This window comes from Anoplophora glabripennis, unplaced genomic scaffold (genome assembly GCF_000390285.2).
Source record: "Anoplophora glabripennis isolate ALB-LARVAE unplaced genomic scaffold, Agla_2.0 scaffold265, whole genome shotgun sequence".
NCBI lineage: Eukaryota > Metazoa > Arthropoda > Insecta > Coleoptera > Cerambycidae > Anoplophora > Anoplophora glabripennis.
In genome coordinates, this window is record NW_019416597.1 from 489,897 (window position 1) to 500,010 (window position 10,114).

At 31.7% G+C, this 10,114-nt stretch overlaps 1 protein-coding gene across 3 annotated transcripts in view; it reads right to left on the reverse strand.

Annotated features, from left to right (window-relative positions):
• The window catches only part of LOC108905951 (A disintegrin and metalloproteinase with thrombospondin motifs 16), a 165,288-nt gene extending 155,735 nt beyond the window's left edge, over positions 1 to 9,553 (reverse strand). Inside the window, exon 1 of one of the 3 annotated variants that reach the window (XM_018709035.1) lies at positions 9,070 to 9,553. The gene's annotated coding sequence lies outside the window, so the exon portion shown is untranslated. The remainder of the gene's footprint in view (positions 1 to 9,069) is intronic. The other 2 variants (XM_018709037.1, XM_018709038.2) reach the window with 2 other exon arrangements.
• Positions 9,554 to 10,114: the final 561 nt, after the last annotated feature.

The window sequence follows — 10,114 nt, forward strand, 5'->3', positions numbered from 1 at the left end:
TAATTTTCAACCAAACATGATTCTGAAAGCGTCATTGTAATCTTAAAGACGTAATTATGCGACCTATTAAAAAATATCACCGTTTTTTGACATTAACATTCTCAAATTGTGGATTAAAAAACCGTGCGTTTTTCGCTTATGAACAATTTGAATAAAATTGTTGCTATTTATGCTACCTCATCGAAAATAGAATCAATGGATAGCCGGCAAAAAAATACAAATTTTTTAAAAAGAAAGCACCCTCTGCGACCAACAGGAGCCAAGATAAGATTTTTTTTTAAATCGTAGCGCAATTGTTTATAAACATTAAGACTTGAATGTTTCGCAAAATAAAGTTTACGACGTAAGTTCAAATTGATGCGCACTGTACAATTTTGCAACAGAAATCTGACATTATATTAATATCTGAACTTCGTTGATACCGAGGCTCTATTTCCTTGAGATCATAGTGAAACCCTTCACCATGTTCTTCGAATGTCTAGTAAATGCAATTTCTAGTTCATCAGGCAACTGTTTGAAGTTTTCCAACAATTCTTCAACTAAATTCTGGTAATCCCCACTCTTCTGATTCCCCAAATTATGAGTGACTTTCCTGAAACTTAGCCATGCTGATCTTTCAGTATCATTCAACTTTATGATAAATTTTTCGTCTCTGAACATAGTACTAATTTGAGAACCATCGGAAATAACTTCTTTCAGTTTAGCATTCTCTCCTAAATATCCAAGACAGTCGCAATCTTTATCCAAAGCTTTAACGAATTATTTTATCAGATCAAATTTAATATGGAGAAGTAGAAGCAGAATACTTGAAGGGTCAACTCTAGATGGAAATCTGTTCTTTTTAATCATACTTTCTGTTCATAGTGATTCTTTTCATCTCTAATATCCCATAGATATAAATAAACAGGGATGACAGATGAAGTGGACTTGTTTTGAAAACTATAACTTTCCATATTTGTATTTAAGGGCGGTTTTTCACGATTAAAAAAAAGGAAGGTAATTGAGCAATTCTTGCCCCGGACCTGATTCAATGCGTCAAAATACATAAGAATACATATGGGTCTAATCTTTGGAACACACCTCTTTTCTTTTTTGTGGGACTGTGCTGTCATAGATATCCATTAGTTAAAAAAATAGAAAAGATGCCCTCTAGAAAAGACAATAAATAACCGTACGGCAATAAATATTTGTTATGTTATAAAACATTACTATAAATTACATAACGATAATAAAGATTTGTGGTAATCGACGCATTCAAATAATTATTGCCCACATGATTGATTTTGTGCGAAAGTGTAGGAACAACATTCATGTAAGATTTTATTGCACAATTAATTAAGTCGGAATAAATAATTTCTGAACTAACTGTACATAACTTTAATTAATTCAGCGGTAGAATGTAGTTGTTGGAAATAGAATCAGATACACTCGAGAGATTGTTATAAAAGGTAATGATCCAAATTAGGCTTAATTTCTACCATACATGTACAGAGTGTGTCCAAATTAATAAAAAATAAACTCACGTCAATCTAATAACCTCTAGAGGGGAAAGAATGTATAGTACGTAATAATTCAATATGTATTAACAGAAAATACGTTTTGGTATTATTGTATTTTCAGTCAAACTGCAAATAATTCGTTTTTCTTTTATTTTATATTGTTCAGGTGACGTAAAATTTTAACAAACAAATTTAGTAGTATGTATTATATATTTTTTTGTTGTTTTGTATGTCGGCGTTTTGTTTGTTCATATGCATTTTTAAGAATTAATTTGTCATAATAAAATTAAAATTGTAACAATGTTTTAATTTTGACGCAACAACTTATTGAGTTATGTATGACCAAGTGATGACCAATAGTTAATAAGAATAAATGTTTTATTGAAACGCCTGGTGGTAATAGTTTAAATAACTAGATGAATTTCACAGGGTCTAACGACACTTACATTGTACGATAATTCAATAAGTAAAGAAATCTAAATAAAAAATGTAGATAAATTTGGAACGAATACACTGAAGATGAATTTTTTGAAACAAAACGTCTGAATCTGGTTCGGGCTGAGGCAGTACAGTATTGGGGGTCATGAAGACTTGCAAAAAATGTAATACAATTCCTAGGGTCGTATTTAAAAAAAAATGCTATTGATGATGGTCCTGGAGAGACGAAACGTTACATATAAAAATTGATTATGCCATTCGATAGAGGGCAAAAAGTGGCCTTGAGAAATTGTTCTTCTTTTTTCAATATCACCTCAAACAAGGCTAAAATGAAAAAAAAACGAATTCCAAAAATTCCGTTTTTTTTCAAAAAATTCCAAAAACAAACCGGGTAACCCTGAATTTTTAAAAGCAAAAAGGCGGGGCCCCGAATAACCAAACTTGCCCCACATTTAAGCTACTTCGTATCTCTTACCGTTTCCGAGATCCCTGTAGTGAGAAGCGAATTTGTAACAGCCTGTATATGACTATATGAAACCACGCAAAAAGGTATTAAGGAAGAAATGCCTTGAACGACAACGAAAAATTGTCAAAAAATTGGGTAAATACCGCCAAAAAAACCTCCGTATCGTAATGGGAAGACAATAACATAAAACGTGGATGTAAAACGACAATAGATCTACGCTTTTTATGAACAGCGTAGAGAAACGACAATCGCACAATTTTTTCGACATCGGGATTTCACGTGAAATGTATTTAATGGTACACAAATTTATGTAAATGTTTCAGAATCGCCGTTACTTTCGCGAATATATAAAAAATTAATAAGGTTTCAGATGGATTTCACAGAGTGTAAAACTAAACAAAAAGCTGACTAAACAGTGTGGCCGATCGCAAACGATTTGTTATACAATTTAGTTAGGTAATTTTCTTGGCATGCAGCAATGATTTTTTTTAAACAAAATTAGCGGAGTCATCGGGACAGTGATCATTTGACATGTTTTAAATAACCACACAGGGTGATCCTGAATTATCTTTCGATGTAAAAGGTTAGTCACTACAATCTGACCACTTATTGTGATGGTGATTTTATTATTAAAATTACAGTAATACTGTGTTATAAAAATTCATAAAAAAGCTAAAACTTTTGGTTTAAAGACTTTTTTGTATTTTCAATAATAAATTCACAATAAGTCGTCAGATTATAGTGGCTAACCCTGTATAGGTAGTACGTCAAAGAATAAAGATACCTTTCTTGTACAGGCTGTCACAAAGGTAGGTCAATTCGACAACAGTACATTACTTCCTATTCTGGTCCAGGTTCGATCCCTGGTGTCGACACTGGCAGTGTTGCTGAATAATGGGTGTTTGTCCGAGTTTTTTCAAGTGTAGCTCCCTTCCGCCAGCCTTTGGCTTTGGAGGTTGTCTTATTTCAGTGGTGTGTTTTATGTTTATGTTTTCAGAGATGTGTGTTTTTATGACTTTCGCTATAACTATCATGCCACATTTAAAATAATTCCCGTTTATCTTTTCTCTTCTGGCAATTTAACTGACTTATACCACACAAACAAAATAAATGCATAGAACACTCGATCGACCCCTATGAACAACGTCTAGTAAACAATTGAAAAGAAGTATGATGAGTAATGTGTTGCAAAAGATATATTAGGTACTATTTTTCAGGTAACCAAATCTTTCTACCATCAGCACCCTGTGTAACAATATTTGTTTTGCCATCTTCTGAGTCTGTCGCAAATTTAAACGTAATATAATGCGGAATTGGTTTAACTTTATGGACATTAGATTGTAAGGTATGTCATGTATTGCATTACATTTCTAACGGTATTCGAATTTTTTTTACATAATAGGAAATGCATTGTAATAATAATTACACCACACAGATAAACATAGGTAGGCTAGTCTTGGCGGATTATGCAATAATAAACACAAGAATTTGAATAACGTGGACAATTATTGTAACGCGGAGCTGTCACAATCTAAGGATAAGCAGTTTCATTCGTTCTTGTGGTCGGTGTTTATGCGGACAAACAAATTGCATTGTCGGTAACTGGATACTCGTAGATGTCCGTTTTCTGAATGCTAAACTGTGAACTTTCGCATCTCGTATCTCGAGAAAGGGAATCATTGTCTCGTGATACCAGGAAAGTTGATGGATGTAAACAGAGGCTATATTTGCTGCACGTGCTGGTCCAGTTCTAACCATGTAGGGCAACTAATTGTTAAGAATGTTAACTCATGTTGAAACAAAAGTGTAGGAAACTTTTTAAATCCTACAATGTATATGTTACAGAAACAATAATTGTTTGTGGTATTGCCAAATATAATCCAATACCCATTTCTTTTAGCGGCACACTTTGTATACTTTGCACACAACTTGACAGATCTATTTCTGACAGTAAGAGAGATATGGTCAAAAGATTTCCTGCTGAAGCTATGTATGAAGGAGATCAGGTTGACGTTGGTATCTCCCCTGCTCTATTATCTTTGTTCAAGTCTTATCTTAGTAATAGATACCAGTTTCTACAGTATCATCAGCTTTCAATCAAACAAGTTCCACCAAGTCTCTGCAGCGCCGCAAGGCTCAATAATGTGACCACTGTTGTTTGTTGTCTTTATTAACGATCTAACTGAATGCCTTGATGTCAATTATTATACTCCATGCAGATCTTCTTCTAAGTTTTCTAAGTTTGCTTTTAAAATTTTAGACTTTATTTCGCATAATTCTAATGACTTTCAGAACGTAAAGATTCTAAATGCAGTATATGTAGCAATTGTGGTTGCAAACTAGGATACGCATTGATTGTTTGGAGACCCATTTATAATGTTTATAATATTCAATGGGAGAAAGTACAATGGAGATAATTAAAGACTATACATTTTTGTGGAATTTATCCTCCTCGAGGTACACATCAAGAATTGTCGCTTTCTTGTTTTAGTTTTAACAGTCTCTGTCGTAGGCGAATTGTTTTCCTTCATATATATTCATTTATAAAATTATAAATAATAATAATTTTCAGATTCTTTGAAAAGTGTGAATTTATATTGACCTGTTTTGGCTCAACCAATTAGATTAACCACCAGTGTCATCTGTAAAAACTGTCTATCAGATCACATGTTTAGTTTTGTTTGTGGCGTAGTAAGGCAGCATAGTGTTTTAGCTACACAAATGTAGTGTTATTATAAAAACATACTGACATAAGTAAATTGTGTAAATTATGTGAATCTTCATTTACCGTTGTTGAAGCGTATGAGAAACACTAACGTCTTTGTGAATAGCTTAACTACATTAAATTAGAAACCCGTTTTATAGAAGTAAATGACTCTCATATGTCTCAGATAAGTATGTACTGTTTACTTAAAGAGGTCTAAGATTAATTCAAGCTTCATACCATTTGTAAATATAAATATTGAAGACTTCACTAAAAAGCGTGTATAAAATTAAATACTTAGATTAGAAAATAAGTATCACATATAAGATTCCCTAAAATAAAAAATAAAAATTTAAATTGCATATTTATACACTATTAAATAAACTTCAAACGGGAAAATATGTAAAGACGGTGCATTGAAATTATGTAGATTAAAACTAACTTCCGGAGAAACCGGTATCCTAAAAAATGCGGAAGTTTGGGCGTAGTCTACTTCTTATTTTTAAATGTAAGTATATATTCAAGGTGTGCCACATTTTGATATTACAGACAGCGTCTCGTATACATCGACTAACAGAAAAGAACAACGCAAATTTATCACTACAACGCATATAAAGCAAATTCGAAATGTGTTTTCAAAACCTCTAATGGCTATTTTTAGTTTTTTTATCTTTCGAAGTAACTCAAAATATAGGTACTACTGATGAAAGTAATGAATATCCATCGCGATTTTTTTTCTCTCACAAAAACGTATTCTTCTATGGATCACTTACGTCTAAATATTTTGTGCAATATCATGTAGCAGCTATATTATACCAAGATTGTAATACTCTTTTGATTTTGCGATGTTTGTGACACCACCTTAAGTAATATTTGCCTTTCTTCCGATCATTCTCTATTACGACATCTGTCACCTTGAAAATTCTATTTTATTCTCAATACACATTAGGAATAATGTAATGTATATTATTGAATATAAATAATAGGCTTATATATACTGATAAAGCGGTTGTATTCTTTTCACAAAGTGAATTCAGCATTTTGGAGTTGAAAGGAAGAATTTTTTGATATTATAAACGTGTTTGTATGAGTTTATAGATCTTTGTCTTAAGATTCCTAGCTTTCAAACACATATATACAGGGCGTTTTCAAAAGAAGTAGCAAAAATGGAACCGGTGAATCTACAACTAAAAATAACACGTTTTGCATAAAAATGACCTTAGCAAAATGTTCACTCCTTAGAGATCCAGTAATTTGAAACGAAAAACAGTATTATAGTCAAATTTTACACAACTTTTCTACTAAACCATGTGTAACTTCCCAAAAAATTTTCGAAAGTGTATGGAGTCTGAATTCAATGTTCAAAACGATGCTATACCCAAGAAGAGCACTGATACCTTGGTTACATTGATATCTTTTCTAAAGAAAACATCTGTGGGATATAAAACAAGAAAGACTTTTTGATACAAGAGAAGTAAACAAACTTTTAACAGAAGCCTTCAATCATGATTAACTTGCTATGAACGTATTTTTGATAATTTTTAAGAGAACTTTTGTCGTTTGGCAAATTTAATTTAGAATTATATGCAAAATATTTAGCATTGCAAAATAGCCACATATCTAAAATTACCCTACACAACATAATTTAGGAATAAAGTAAACACAACAAACAAAATTTTTAATGCAGAAAATAAAGAAAACCAACCTGATTTGAAACTCGTAACAAAACACATTCACGTTAAAGAGATACCAATTAAATACTTATAGGTGTTAATTTTCTTTTTGGTTAATTTACTAAAATACGCAAACGTACCTATTATTCTTTTCCACTAACTGTCAAATCCAAACACAGCGATCCAAATCGCTGTTTACAGGTCAATTAAAACCAGACAAATACGTCTAAATTAAAAATTAATTTATGCATGCCAATTAAGTGTTTAGTTATTAATTTGATAACGCGCCCATTAATATTAAATAATGTAAATAAAATAGGAACCTGTACCTCGAGACAGGTGCAGTTATATTTCAGCATACTTTCGCGTTAGCAAAAAATTAAATAAGAAGAGTTGCGTTGTAAATCAGGTCAGTTAAGTGCGGGTAATTTTAACTTAACCTAGTTGTGTAGTGTACTCTTATGGAAAGGAAGTTTGTATAAACATGGAAGAGCTAGAAATTGGTGCAATCATTCCAGAGACGTAAATTCAATGAAATATAGTTTTTTTATTCGTGTAATATTCATAACATATTAATTACTGACCAATCTTTTGCTCTTGTTGACTTTTGTTTTTCGTTTTAATTCAATAACTAGATAATAAATGAAACTCCTAATATCCAAACTTTGTAGATAGAACTTTTAAATTTTCAGTATCTATATTCACTATCATTAAAGGAAACAAATTATAATTCTTTAAAGCAATGGCAATATTCTGATTTTTGTTTTATTGAATTAAATCTGACTCGTCTTTTTTTTCTAAATTTAATAACCAATGAACGAAAGATATATTTAAATTTTTGGAGTAAATATGCACAATCTGAATCACTGAAATAGAAAACAATAGAAACAGATTCAATTCAATAAATCTTATCATCGTTTTAGTCACGATTCTTGCAGCATAGGTTTTCTAATCTAGTGAAATCCTTATCCGTTGATGGTCTCCAAATGGAAATATTTCTAAATCTACAATATAAGCGTATCTGCTCATTATGTTTTTTTTTGTAGGCAGAAACTAGTAATTATTATTATTCATTATTTTCAAAAATTTTGGAAAATTATTAAATATTTTAATATGATAATACCTATTTATCACATATTTTGATACCGTATCTCTAAAATTTGGTAAAAAAAAACTAAAACAAACTGATATTATAAAACCATTGTCTTGAAACGAATTGTTAAAATGTTACAGACATGCTAAAATAAATTGAAGGTCAGCTGGCAAAGCTTAATAGTGTAAAATATCTATTTATACACATTCAAATCTTTTAGAATTTTAGATAAACATTTTTCAGTTAAAACTAAATAAAATGTTTTTTTTTTGTTAAGTATATATTTTAATATGCCCAAATAACAAACACACTGATGTAAAATAAAACATATATAAATTTACACTTTTGTCTTCGGAAATCTTACTTTAGATGCAGTTTTCTGTATAGATATTTGCATAACTCAAATATATAATGTTTAATTATAAAACAATTGAATGTAAAAAGATTTATTACCTATATACTTTAAAGACACTTTGGTATAATTACATTAATTTAACACTATTTCATTAAATAATTTGTATTAGATGTATTTTTGTAACGAGTATATTTCAGATAATCCAAAACTAATTAAATTTCTTCATATACGGTTTTGGATGTGTAATAAACGTGATTTGGCTTAATGTTTTTTGGAGGAAAACTTAGATTTCACCCCTTTTCCCAAAGAGAATCACTAAAATTATTAAATATTTCATAATCGACAAATAACTGTCAAAATAATTTTCTAAATTAAGAAAAAAAAAATTTAGGTCTGAAGCTATTGTTAATAATTTCATGTAGCTTTAGATTTCTCAAGAAGATTATGTGCAGATGACATAAACGTCACGAGAACAAGGAAAATTGCGAAGTACCCATATGGTATGTCCCGCCAAATGCTAAATATTTAATCTTTCACTCTTTTGCATTAAGATTTTGAAAAACAGTATGCAGACAAATGCCATGAAATAAATAATTAATGTATATACTTAGACGAAGTATATCTACTTATAAAACAACAAACTATTACGGAAATTACAGCGCTATTTTTTTACCATCGGAAATAAGCGCTATTACAAGTAATCACCGCACAGCTTAGTTAATGCTATAGAGTTACAACTCGAATTTTCCTTTCACCGAGCGTGATCTAACTTTCGATTCTATATAATCCGCGATAGGCAGCGAATGCGAGACGTCGGACCAAAAAAAAATAATAAATTTACCTGCAACAAAAATCTTGTTCCAAAAATAAAGCACCTTTAGTAAAATAATTTATATCACAGATCACTTAGCACTAAAAATCGCGATGTCGTAACACTAAAAAGTCATCTTTATCTTAATTCAGTCACTGTATCAAGTTCCTGCTTCGGCGCTACTTATCTGGCTGCGAGAGCGATTAGAGTTGTATTAAGTAACATTAAAAAGAAACATTAGAAAGTGGAATTGGACAGATCGCGTTCGTCGTAGCTCAAATCGTATCGCGGCTTCAGACTACAGTACCGAACCACATACTCCTGACGAGGAACGACTGAAAATCCGAAATGCTACAAAACGATCGACGGTAGTGTCGCGAGGAACTCTGTACGCCTATACTTTGGCATTTATTTTAGCATTGTCGGGCCTTGCGTGCGCAACTCACACTTTGGATTTTGTATAGAGAGGGAAAGTGTAGTGAAAGGAAGTAAGGTCGCGCAAGAGGCCGATTCTTGCTGCGATCGGGTGCCTTACTCGAAGGCTTGTGCTACGGAGACTTTAGAGATCGAAAGTTATAGTTGGTGCAGGTCCGCGCGGTCCTGTGCTACCACCTACCGGCAACTGGAGGTAGTTTGGGTTTTGAAATTGGTCTGTTGGATAACAGCTTAATTGGAAAATTGCTACATTGGTTTCTTTATTGCACCGAGATGTGTCCAGTTGCGGAGATGTGGGAAAATACGTCGGAAGTACGCTTTTCTTCAGAAGGAACTGAAAATGCCACCATGTGTCTAGGTTATTTAACACAAATATAGCAGAGAAGTAGCAGAGATAAAACGTATTATTGAGTAAATTTCAATGAAATTTGAGTAAAATTTTTTTACAGTGTACGAGTTACCTATATTTGAGTGAACGTACTCAATTTTAGTTCAAATATTATCACAAATGACTAAAATGATCAAAATGCTCAAATTGAGCAAAAATGTGCACAATGGATTCACTTTGAACCTTTATTGCTTTCACTCACACTTATTTTTTTACAGTGTATGAATTTTGAGGTGCTCATTATCAATCTGA